At 35.0% G+C, this 13,433-nt stretch overlaps 1 protein-coding gene across 3 annotated transcripts in view; it reads right to left on the reverse strand.

Annotated features, from left to right (window-relative positions):
• SDK1 (sidekick cell adhesion molecule 1) overlaps nt 1-13,433 on the reverse strand; it is a 1,196,729-nt gene that overhangs the window by 492,844 nt on the left and 690,452 nt on the right. The window lies entirely within an intron of this gene.

The raw sequence follows: 13,433 nt of genomic DNA on the forward strand, positions 1-13,433 counted from the left end.
ATTTTCTGCAAGTATTAGAAAAATTTTGGAGCTCTGTTCACAGATCATAGATGATCTATTTAAATGCCAAAATCATGGCTAAGTCCTTTTCAAGACTAAGTCTATTGTAATGTTACTTTCTCACTCCTTCCTCATAGTGCCTTCCTTCTAATGGTGTCTTTCTCCTTAATTTGATTAATCTAACTATAAGCTCTTCTAATTCTATTTCATATCTGCCATTCCTGGTGCCTATTGTATCCCTTCATTTTGTCTGTAAACTCTTCCCCCCTAAACATACCTATTTTTTTTTTTTTTTGTCAAAGAGAAAAATAAATGTCAAAATCAAGAAAAGGAGGCAAAAATCATGTGTACTATTTAAAAAGCAGATAGACTGGCCTTAGACACTTAATACTACCTCTGTGAGCCTGGGCAACTCCCTTAACCCCAATTCATTCATTCATTCATTCTCTCTCTCTCTCTCTCTCTCTCTCTCTCTCTCTCTCTCTCAAAACATCTCCCTCCTCAACCAGCTGTGAGAATAAAATAATACTTCTAAAATGCTTTTTAAAAAAATTAACAAAAGGTAGAATTATAGAAGCAGTCAAGTGGCACTTGGGATTAAGGGATTAAGCTCTGGGTTTGGAATTAGAAAAAGTTGAGATCAACTCCAGGCTCAGATATTTAATAGTCATGTGATGTGATCCTGGATGAGTCATTTTAACCTCTGTCTGCTTCAATTTCCTCAACTGTAAAATGGGGATAATAAGAGCACCTTCTTCCTGGGATTGTTGTCTGTATAGAATATTTTTAAAGCATGTAGTACAGGGTCTAGCATATGGTTGGTGCTAAATAAATGCTTGCCCTCCTCCTTTTGCTCCTTTATAGACAATGAAACCTAAGTAAACTACTTTTTTAAACTTCAAAGGCCCCTCTAAATGGTATGCACCTTTAATGAAAATATCATTACTAGAATTAAGCATTTTTTGTGCTATCTAGATGCAATCCTAAAAAAGTTAAATCTGAACCAGATAATCTTAAAAAACAAATAAATTAAATAACTGAATTGCTTCCAAAAGATAAATTCTATATTATTCTTGATTACAATTTTAGAAACACTTGTTATTAAATGAACTACTTTATCTTCCCCCATTTAAAAAAATTCATATGCTATTCTTTCTTTGTCAAATCTTTTGTTTCTGTATGATTTATTTTTTGGTTACTTTCTAGATTTAGTGAAAGTTTCATTTTCTATCAGAATAAAGAATTGTAGAACTGTGTCAACTATCTGCAATTAACAAAATAACTAAAAGCTGACTCTTTCAGGTGACTTCTATATGTAGGTCATTAATTTGGATGATTCCACAAGTCAAAAAAAAAAAAAATGGAAGGGGAGAGGTTTCAATTCTGGAGAACATTTATGCTGGAAATTTTCCCAAATGAGAGCAAACCTTTGTGCAATTCAACCCTGTCAGAGTTAATAAAACCAAAGAGTGACATTCTGACAGAGAGATATATTAGGCTGTGGAACAGTCTTTAGAGGAAAGTGAAGAGAATAGTGTAACTTGGGACATTTAATACCAACCTCAACAAAATATATAAGTAAAAGTCTTTCAGGGTCATTTGAAAGGCACACTTTGAATATTCCAAGCTCCCTTTTCTTCCCTCTTTCCTTTTCCCCTCCAAAGGATGGATGAATTTTTCTCTATCCCCACTGCCTTAAGAATATTCTGAAGTTGGGAAATAAAATGGAAAAGCTAGATGCAAATTAGAATCTCTCTTTCTGTGGTAACTTAGATGTGAATTGTAGCTTTGCTACTTACTATGTGTGTGACCTTTGGCAAATCAACTTAACCTTTCTTGAACCTCAGTTTCTTCTTCTATAAAATGAGAATTCAACTTAAATCACTTTTAAGGTCCTTTTGAGCTACAGGATTTCTAAAATGATAAATCAAAAATATAGTCTTTAACTTTTTGTTTGAATATTACCTTTCATAACTGCTGCCTAAAGAGTGTCATTGCAATAAGCTGCTTGTGCTGTTTCACTGGTCATTCCAAGCTATACATAAATCAGTTGTCATCTTATAAAATTATCTGGAAAATTATCTTAAAGAAATCTTGAAAAGAGCTATAAATTTGAATGCTTTAGGAAAATAACTATGGCGCCAATCAGACAAATACTTTAGTATTTAAATCCTAAAATGACATAAATTTCTGATTATAATCCAATATTAACTCTTAAAGCAGGAGTCTCTTTTGTGAAATAGCATTTTCCTGGTGATGATCAATGAAGGCGGCAGTATAGGTAAATAATGATTAGAAATAGTAAAGAACTATAAGAGGAAAATAGATTCAAATTTTATACCATACAAAAATCTAATAGATTATTAGATATGTTGCTGGTCTTTACTATTTCTAATATTATAAATTACATTTCATACCCATGAACAAATTGTTCTTGGCAATGAGGAGTCCAACAATCCAACTTTTGGTAATGGTCTTGAGAGTGGCTAATTATTCTTTCATTTTTAACAGACCCTCTCACTGACACTCTTAAGAGTTGATTTAACATTCTCAACCACATTGTAAAGATCTACAATTTTAATTACCCATTGTAATTGCCTTCTCTAATAGCTCAAAGAACATCATTTACAGTGATCAGTAATAAAGCATTATAACTAAGTGGCAAAGGTGGAAGTAAGTAGGTACCTTCAAAAGTTTCCCAATTGCTATACTGCACACATAAAAATAAATTAGGTTATTTAATCAATCTTGAATGCTGATATTTTAATTAGTTAAATATTTAGAATAGATAGAAAGTCAACTCTCCATTATCTACTTCAGTGGCATAGGTAATCTCATACATAGTTGTGTATGTTTGTATGTGTATATATGTGTGTGTGTGTATCTTCAACTAAAATCTTTTTCTGATGCCTAATCAAATCTCAACATAGAGATTATTATGGGTTCTCAAAAGCGATTACAACAGAAGACAACTTTTATCAATTTTCAATTGTTCTTTTAATAAGGTGCCAGTGCATACATATTCATACATGTTCATACTCTATGGAGAACACAGAGAGAATCAGGTCTTACCAAACTAGAAAGATTTTACATATGGGCCCATATGTACCTAGCATATCGAAATAGCAAATTAACCTAATTAACTAAAATCTGAAGAATTTATCAACAGATTGGTAGCAGGGCACAAAGTATTAGCCCACAGGGATTGTTTAAGATTATTTATTGAAAGGCAGATGGCTTTGTGAGCTTCATCAATAGATGAAATATGCACATCAATTAAATTATGATTCCTTGAAATGAAGTATGTGAATTCATACTTTCATATATTGCTTATTCGAAGTCCACTCTAGCCCCAGGGGACATAACTTCTATGATCTCCCCTCTGGTTCACTGAAGTCTGTCCCAGGTCCCTGAGATCTGATAGGTTGACTTTTTGGTTTATCTTGCCAGGGTTCTGGCCTCCATGCCACTTTCCGGCCAGTTCCATGCCTCTGTGTACCCCTTTTAAATCTGGTTTTCCCTAGTTAGAATGTAAGTTCCTGGTACATAGGACTATCTTAACTGTTTGTATTTGTAGCTCTATATTTAACACAGCTCATGGCACATACCAATTTCTTAACAAATATCTTATCCTCTTCTGTGCCCACATATATTACTGTATATTAAAATACATACTGAATTTGTTTGGAGAACTTTGTCAGATTTTCTCTACTTTTGCCTTCTCCAGAATAAATGTTGGTAAATAATCAACAATTATCTTCTTTTATCTTCAGTTATCTCTTTGCTTATGGTCATCATAAGCAATACACAAAGAAAATCCTGTTAAATGATATATGCTGTTAAATGATATATCTTTTCTTTAGTCACATTATGAAATCAATTCCTTTGTTTGCCTCTTTGAAGAATCCATGAACAATGTTTCCATTTAGTTGTCTTCTATTTTTGTTAATTTGTGAAAACATCAACAATGATGTGGTTCAGTTCTTTCAATAATGTCAATTCTTTGCTAATTGGATAATGATCTCACATTTAAAGTGCCTAGAGTTCAGTTAATATTCATAAGATTCTAAAACCTACTGAGTTTTAGCATTGTCTGCTCCCTTTTTTGTTACTCATAAGACTGGAGGGACTTTTAAATGTTTTTGTATTTTAAAGGTTATTATAATCTCTTGAGTTCAACACCTAGAAGAGACTCTATTGGTTCTGACAACAGAATCCATCTTTCATCAGCATTGTATTTGGAGTAAGATGGACTATAGGTCAAATCAATCTATGATAATAGCTCAGTTTATATAATGCAAGTATTAGTTTTGCTCACAGTGCAAACACTATAGTAAAAAAAAGTTAGGCCCACTGTTCTATATTCTCCATTGAATCAGTAAAATATACATTCTAATTCTGTTGAAAGATTAAAAATATTGTGAGCATAAAAATGGGATCTCAGAACCTTTAGTTGCTCTGAATGGAGAGAATTTGAAGAGGAAACAATTGATCAGCAACAACAGAAAACTGGTCAAAAGACCAAAATGAATGCATTTGTAAAATAATGGAAAATATTGGGAAGAGGCAAATGTGTCTGGAGTGGGCTGATAAGTGAACCTTAAAAATAACAAGGCAAGGAACAGATTAGTTGATCAGTGGAATAGATTAGGTTCAAGGGATAAAACAGTCAACAAATATAGCAACCTAGTCTTTGACAAACCCAAAGATCCCAGCTTTTGGGATAAGAACTTACTGTTTGATAAAAATTGCTGGGAAAATTGGAAACTAATATGGCAGAAACTAGGCATTGATCCATACTTAACACCATACACCAAGATAAGGTCAAAACGGGTTCATGACCTAGGCATAAAGAATGAAATTATTAATAAATTAGAGGAACACAGGATAGTTTACCTCTCAGACCTGTGGAAGGGGAAGGTCTTTATGACCAAAGCAGAACTAGAGATCATTACTGATCACAAAATAGAAAATTTCGATTATACCAAACTGAAAAGTTTTTGTACAAACAAAACTAATGCAGACAAGATTAGAAGGGAAGCAATAAACTGGGAAAATATTTTTACAGTCAAAGGTTATGATAAAGGCCTCATTTCCAAAATATATAGAGAATTAACTCTAATTTATAAAAAATCAAGCCATTCTCCAATTGAAAAATGGTCAAAGGATATGAAACAGACAATTCTCAGATGAAGAAATTGAAACTATTTCTAGTCATATGAAAAGATGCTCCAAGTCATTATTAATCAGAGAAATGCAAATTAAGACAACTCTAAGATACCACTACACACCTGTCAGATTGGCTAAGATGACAGGAAAAAATAATGATGATTGTTGGAGGGGATGTGGGAAAACTGGGACATTGATGCATTGTTGGTGGAGTTGTGAACGAATCCAACCATTTTGGAGAGTAGTTTGGAACTATGCTCAAAAAGTTATCAAACTGTGCATACCCTTTGATCCAACAGTGTTACTACTGGGATTATATCCCAAAGAGATTATAAAGAAGGAAAAGGGACCTGTGCAGGAATGTTTGTGGCAGCCCTTTTCATAGTGGCTAAAAACTGGAAACTGAATGGATGTCCATCAGTTGGAGAATGGCTGAATAAATTGTGGTATATGAATATTATGGAATATTACTGTTCTGTAAGAAATGACCAACAGGATGATTTCAGAAAGGCCTGGAGAGACTTACACGAACTGATGCTGAGTGAAATGAGCAGGACCAGGAGATCATTATATACTTCAACAACAATACTATATGATGACCAGTTCTGATGGACCTGGCCATCCTCAGCAACGAGATCAACCAAATCATTTCTAATGGAGCAGTAATGAACTGAACTAGCTATACCCAGAAAAAGAACTCTGGGAGATGACTAAAAACCATTACATTGAATTCTCAATCCCTATATTTATGCCCACCTGCATTTTTGATTTCCTTCACAAGCTAATTGTACAATATTTCAGAGTCTGATTCTTTTTGTACAGCAAAATAACGTTTTGGTCATGTATACTTATTGTGTATCTAATTTATATTTTAATATATTTAACATCTACTGGTCATCCTGCCATCTAGGGGAGGGGGTGGGGGGGTAAGAGGTGAAAAATTGGAACAAGAGGTTTGGCAATTGTTAATGCTGTAAAGTTACCCATGTATATATCCTGTAAATAAAAGGCTATTAAATTAAAAAAATAAATAAATAAAGTCATCTTCATCAAGATAAAATCTTTTATATGGAAAAACAAAACAAAACAAAACAAACAAACAAAAAAAAAACAAGGCATAAGCTTACCAAATTGTAGTAATTTTCTTTTAAAACTGTGAAGCTTCAGATAGGATTATGCTTTCTTAGGTAAAGGTAAAAAAGGGAAGATTTGGGGGATACCTAGTCATTAAAACATTTTTTCCTAGTGAAAGAACTGGTACTGTGAAAGGTACTCCTTCCAACAAATAACCATTAACTTTGTTCAGCATTTCCCCAGACAGGATACATAATGGACGTATGTCAGAGTTTATAAAATGATTGCAAGGCAAATTCAATTTTCCATCTCCCTTGTTTGCATCTTCAAAGAATTTCTTATCCTCACATATCAATTATAGTGACAGAGATAAGAGACAAATCATTTCAATGAATGTAATAGCAAAAGTGATTAGAGGTAAAAAGATATTAACTACACGTGGAAACTATAAATAAAATGCTGAGTCATTCTATTGCAAGACTACTCTGAAATAATCTTAAATTCCCTGTTGACTGAATTCTGACCATTTGGTTTCAGACAAAATGATCTACTTGGATTTAGGGTCAAGGTAGATTCTCCCTTTCTTCTCAAAGGGGCAGAGAATCTTTCTGGTCATGGTTTTCAGGCTTTATGATAGGACAAAGAGATTTCTGCACCTAATTTTTGGGACACAATGCTTATTAAAAGAAAAAAAATTATTGGAGAGGAGAGGAAGCTTGGAAAATTCGTAATTAGTTATCATATCTGATTTTATATGCAGGGCTGACTATTGCCTCATATCACATTTTTTGCTTATGTGAACGTTTTACTTACTCATACCAGCTACTTACTGCCCCTAGAATAAGCCCACTATTTTTCTGCTTCCAGAGTTTTATTCTATACAGCCTGATGGACATCAAAATGACCTAATTTTTCAATGTGCTCTTGAGGACAATCACTATTAGATGGGCTCAAATCTCCACATTCTAAAGTAATTTTTGAATGAATGTAACAGTAAGTGTCAAGGACTGGATATAAAAATACTAGAGCAAAGACAGTGTCTGCCCTCCAGGAGCTTACATTGCAACTTACATTGCAACCTGGGAGAGGACATACATGGGGTGTGGCTGCAGGGAGGACAATGAATAGAGGCTAATATTCTTTCATGAACAGTGCTAGAGTTTTGATCAAGTATTCATTGAGTTCTTTAGCTCCAAACTAGGGAGGAGCAATAAAGTGAAACTTCATTGGGAAGTGCTTCTATTAGGCCAAGTGAGGCTGCCGCAGTTGGGCAGGGAGTAGGAGATGCAAAGATTAAAATCTTGGAATGATGACTCCAAATAGTTTGACATAACAACCTATTAAAAAAAATATGAAGAATGTTCATTGTCCACATTTGGATACATAGCCCAATAATGATTCTATCTTGGACATGTACTACAGAAGGGCACATCAGCTGGAAACAGAACTGAATAATAGAAAGAATGTCTCATTCAGGAAATTATATAACACTTTTTAATGAACCCAAATTCCTTGGCATAAAAATTCATTTTTTTAGAAACATGATTCTGTTACATAGTTTCAAATTAAGAAACATCAAAATCTCTAAAGAATTAAAATGGCAAAATACAATAGAGTGATGAAAACAGACATATTAGCATAGCAGATATTCAGGAAGTGGATGATGAAAGGAGATAGACTTAATCAAGTAATAAGGGTGAAGTAAGACAAATGGACAATCTATGTTTTACACTGGTATTCATGGAATGCTTAAAGATCTGGACGTAGTTTTCCATTCATTAGGTAGATCTTTTGTGGAGGATTTATGGAAGTATGAGTGCAAGAGCTACAGAAGATGAAAAGTTGTAGACAGTTTATGATTTGAACCAATGAAGAGAGCACTCACATTGATCTGATACTGACCTCATAAACTACTGAATCAAATTCCTGGAACATTCTCTTCCCAACCAATCTTTCTGTTCTCCTTTGGAGACCTATAATAAATCTCATTATCACCATGATACCTAGCCAGTCATAATTACTAGTATTTTTGAGTGCCTAAATCACTTATTGCCATCCACAGGTTAATCCTGTAGTACACTGTGACATCTTTTGTACTTTCTTGCATTGTTCTTCAACTCTAGCATTCAATATTTCATTGCTTGCATAAGGATGTGAGGCACAGCCCATTGGAGAAACTGAATATTTACTCACTGATTATACAGGGTGCAAAATTGGAAATGGAACATAAAGCATTTGTAAAGTATAAAAACATACTATGTTAATGAAAGAAAGAATGAAGGAATGGGGTGAGGGAGGAAGGGAAGAAGGAAGAGAGGGAGAAAGGAAGAGAATAAGGAAGGGAGGAAGGAAGGAAATGAACAAGATGAGGTGAGATTTCTCAGGATAGTTGTGAAAATTGAGTAAGGCTTCATCTCCCCCAAAGTTAGAGTAGGCCTGAAGGTCCTTGAGCATTGATCCAAGGGCATACATAAATCCCCTTCCTGCTATCCTTCCATGACATCATTTTCTCCCTACTTCAGTCAAACATGGGCAACCATGTACTTATTCACCAAGTTCAATTTCTTGGGTAGTTCCCGACTTTAGAATGTAAGATCCTCAGCCAATGAGGATTATGGTCAGTGGTGGGAGGGGTATTTGCATTTGGGATTATTTAAGTTTCAAACCTGTCCTGAAAGGTGCCTCCTCCCTTCAACTGCAAACTCAACGACTGGAACTCTCGATTCTCGCAAGAACATACAATAAACTTTTGCTTTGCTCCTAGAGATCTCTCCAGCTTTTTTTTTTTTTTTAATGATGACCTCTCACCATTCTGAGCCACCCAGATGGAAGGAAAGAAAGAGGAAGTGAGGGAAGGAGGAAGAAAGGAAAGAACGAAGGTCACACATTTAGGAATATAGTTAGGAGGTACTGGGGCCCAATTTGAACTTAGGTCTTCTTGAAGCCAGGCCCAGATCTCTGAGCATTGTGGCATCTAACTGCCTAATGGCTAGCTGAATGATAAGCCATGTCCTTTGTGGCCTCCAGAAAGCCAGATAGCTCTGTAGTTAGCTGTGTGGTAGAATTGGTTCTAGTGTTTTCCAGTTGTGGAAAAAGGGCCAGAGAGTCCAGTGGAGTGATTTGTCCAGCAAAAATGTTGCACCCAGGATGAGCAGTATGAAAACACCATGAAAAGAGAAAGAACCCACAGGTTTTCTTTGCCACATAGATTGCTCACTGACATTCCCACTGACAAAGCATGCATTTGCCAGAGAGCGTGCCCCAAGGATAATATTTTGCTACTACTGTGTAAGATCAGGACAAGATGTACTACTGTAGGGGATTTCAATCCGTGCTTTTCCACTGAGGTAACTGCACTAATTGCGCTAGTGAGTGTTTATGAATCATAGTTTTGAGGGTAAACTCCCAAAGTTGCTTGGACTAAAACATAGAATGAGTTACGTGAATAGTTTGTTTCGGTGCATAGGTATTAAAGATAATCCCATGACTTTGTTTTGGTGGTAAAAGCTGAGTGATAAGTTTATGAACTAATTCAGAATCACAAGATCTAATGTCAGCAGAGACCTCTTAATAGCTGTACATTCCAATCCATACTCAGAATAGAATCTCCAATAGAACACCACCACTACCACCACCACCACCACCACCACCACCACCATCACCATCACCATGATATTATCATCATCACTCACTATCGCCCAGCACCATGCTAAGCCCTTCACAAAGGTTATCTCATCTGATTATCAAACCAATTCCCATTTTATAGATGAGGAAACTGGAGCAAGCACCTAGATTAAGAGATTTGCCTAAAGTCACACACAGCTAGTAACCATTTGAGGCTGGATTAAAGTCAAGTCCTCCTGACTTTATGCACAGTGCCAGCTGGCTGCTCCTATAACATACATGATTAAATGACCATTTGCTCTTTAACTGAAGACCTCCCGTGACAGGACACCTGGGTGTTTCATTCTACTTTTGCACTAAGACCGCAAGTTATACATTCAAGTGATATACTCTCTGCAGAGGAACAAGAGATGTACATGTACACTTATACCAAAGATGTCCCATGCCACTGCCATCCCAGGTCCAGTTCTCAATTCTCCCTCCCCTTTTGCTTGGGTTGGGACTGAGGGTGGGGAATGATTTTTCAGACTGAGGGTGAAAAAAGGAGAAGCCTCTGTTAGGGAAGGACAGGGCATCAGATAAAGATGTTCAAACAGTAAAGTATCATGCCTTACAGAAAGTCAGACAGCATTTTACTTTTTTAGGAGAGGATCAGTAGAGATGGTCAGAACCATCCCTGGGCATTTTTCCTCATCTCTTACTTCTTTTCCTTTATTGAAAAAAAACCTTATTGATGCATGAACTCAGTTCTGAATGAACTGCCTCATAGAAGTTAAGTGCATGTAAAGTCCTCAAAGGAAAGATGAAAAAAACAGGTTGGCAGGTTTATAAAGCTTGCCTGAGTTTGACCTCAGAATAGAAATGTCTAATCTTTGGAGAGTTCAGCCCATTCTTTCTCCAGTGTGCACCTGGGCCTCAGGAACTACCTATGAAAAATTCATGCAGTGATGCTTCCAACAATCCCACCTATGTCCTTAACATCTGCTGAATGTAAGTCACATTAAAACTTCAAAGCAAATTCACAATCCTACTTGGCAGTAAATCTTCCTAGTGACTAGGTGAACTATTAGTTCAGTACAACACTCACCCCTTCCTGACAGGAATTATCTGTGCAAAACCTGGAGTAATTTATCTTTTTTTCCCCATACAAACATAGGAGAAAATGCTGGAAGATGTTATCATCAACTTAACAGTCACAAAAACAGCAGGTGGTATCATTACAGTATTGCCTTTTATTTCCAGCACTTATGTTTGTTATCCAAATTCTTTTTATCCTTTCATTTCTTTAGATGGCAATAGTAGCCAAACTATTACTAAGTACCAATGTGTGTGTGTGTGTGTGTGTGTGTGTGTGTGTGTGTTAGCCTTTAAATACACATTTTTCCTTTTGAGAAGCATTAGTATCTTTAAAAACCTGAAATGCATCTTCCTGTCTGTTAATTGGGTGATAATATATCAATTAGGTGACTAAGTTTTCCTTCAAAGCTAATTTAGGTTCTCTACTTCATTCCACCAATGCTGCTGCTACAGAATAGATGTTTTGTTATTGTAACTGGAACAACATGACACCTTCATATTTTAAATTAATTATAATATGAACAAACCAGGAGTTTAATTTCCAGGCCCAACTATTCCAATCTTATCCACCACACAAAGATTTCCTTCTTTATATTCTGTGTATTAGAAGAAAATTTATCTTCGTTAAATGAAAACTGGCCGTATTATCTTTTGACTCTTCAGAAATGTTGGCTGGGAAGTTTAAAAAAAAAAATGTCATCAATCTTGTTTTATGTTTTTCACAAAGCTTGCATCAGAAGGGAAAAAAGAGAGATGTCCAAGTCTGCAGAACACACTATGTCCTGCTAACATTATGAATGGATCTTGAGGATATCTAATTTACTAACAAACCTAGGAAGGTGATGTACCCTTCAGTATTTCATAGCTTAACAAGAGATCTGGTGGTTGAGGTCCTAGGCTTCAATTGCTTACCAATAGGATTTAGGGGGAAAAGTGGAAAACTACAATGGCCTATGAAAATTTATCAAGAACTCTGTGTTTATTTTTTTAAATTAATTTATGGTGAGGAGATAAATACCTACATATTGTTAAACACTGAGCCAAAATTTACAAATGAATAATAAATTTCTCAGAAATTTATTCCTTTTCCTTTTTCTTCTTGTTTCCAGCTTTTATTTTTATTTTTGACATTTTACTGCTCATTAACACCTCCTCCAGGTTGTGAGCATATGAAGTATATGGAAATCAAGCACAATTCAAATAATTAAAATATTTATAAGCAGCATCTGGTCAATTTTGTTACTTTGAACATGGAAAATAATGCCTGAAATTAAATGTTAAAATTTCTATAGATTTCAATCCACCCTACTTATAGAATGATATTAGAATCTTTGTGTCAACACAATTTTTTTTAATTTAAAATTTTCTTTTATTAATTTGTAGACTCTAGGGATGTAGGAATCTATTGGGTAGTCTAATAATTCTGATAGTAACTAGAATCTTCCTAAATTTATTAATTTTATTTTCTTTTAGCATAATGAAATCAATTTCTTTTTTCACTTTTCAAAATTTAACCTCTCTTGACTTGTTATCTTTCTGGGTTTTATTCTACAGTTGTTTCTGAGAACAGTCAGTTAAATTTAAGTAGAACTAGTATTGCATTTATAGAATCTGAAACTGAATGCCACGACAATAATCTAGTTTATATGCATTTCATTTAGTGCAATAACATAATTTCTGTATTATTATCTGGAAATTTTTTTCCCCAAATAACATTAGATTTTAGCTTATTCCACTGTCCTGGATTATTTAGACATCTATATTGTCCCATGCAGTGAATTTTTTTGAAGTAATCAATGGATCTAAATCTTTGAGATACTTAAAACCCCAGAACCAATAACAAAGAGTTCCAAAGGATCATAAAAGATTATATTTATATCCAGACTGGCACATGTTCTTGTTATGATGGCTTGATGTTTTCCTATGAATTTTGGAGGCTTGGATCTATAATTGTATCAGTATAAGGAACTCTGTAAGTAGCCACTGAAACAGTAGTCATCATGGCTACAGATATGCATTCATTTGAGAGATGCCTGGGCAACAAGAAGTGTCATGAGTGGTAGGATCTGGACTCAAGATTTCCTGATTTTAATGCCAGCTTTCTTTACTCCACAACACACTGCCTCTCCTTCTCCTGTGATATTTTAATTGTCAGGTCCCTAGGGATTAAGTCTAAGGGAGATGGAGAGGGGACTTATACAGACTACTCTTGGAATAAAACAGCATTGCTAAAATTCATTTCTGTTAATCATACATCCTTCTGTCCCCATTTCCCACTCTTGCACAAGCTCTCCCCCCAAAATGTAACAAAACAAAACAAAAGGAAAAAAATCACTTAAGTAAAAGCCCTTATGTAGTCATCCTATGAATGAAGCTAGATTGGATCCCCTCCAACCAAATTACATAACTTATTCCTTTTCATTTTTTAAAAAAGCTGGTAGTTACAACTAACTCCTGGAATCTAATCATAATATTGTTAAAGCTTACAA

Source organism: Sarcophilus harrisii, chromosome 1 (genome assembly GCF_902635505.1).
Source record: "Sarcophilus harrisii chromosome 1, mSarHar1.11, whole genome shotgun sequence".
Classification (NCBI taxonomy): domain Eukaryota; kingdom Metazoa; phylum Chordata; class Mammalia; order Dasyuromorphia; family Dasyuridae; genus Sarcophilus; species Sarcophilus harrisii.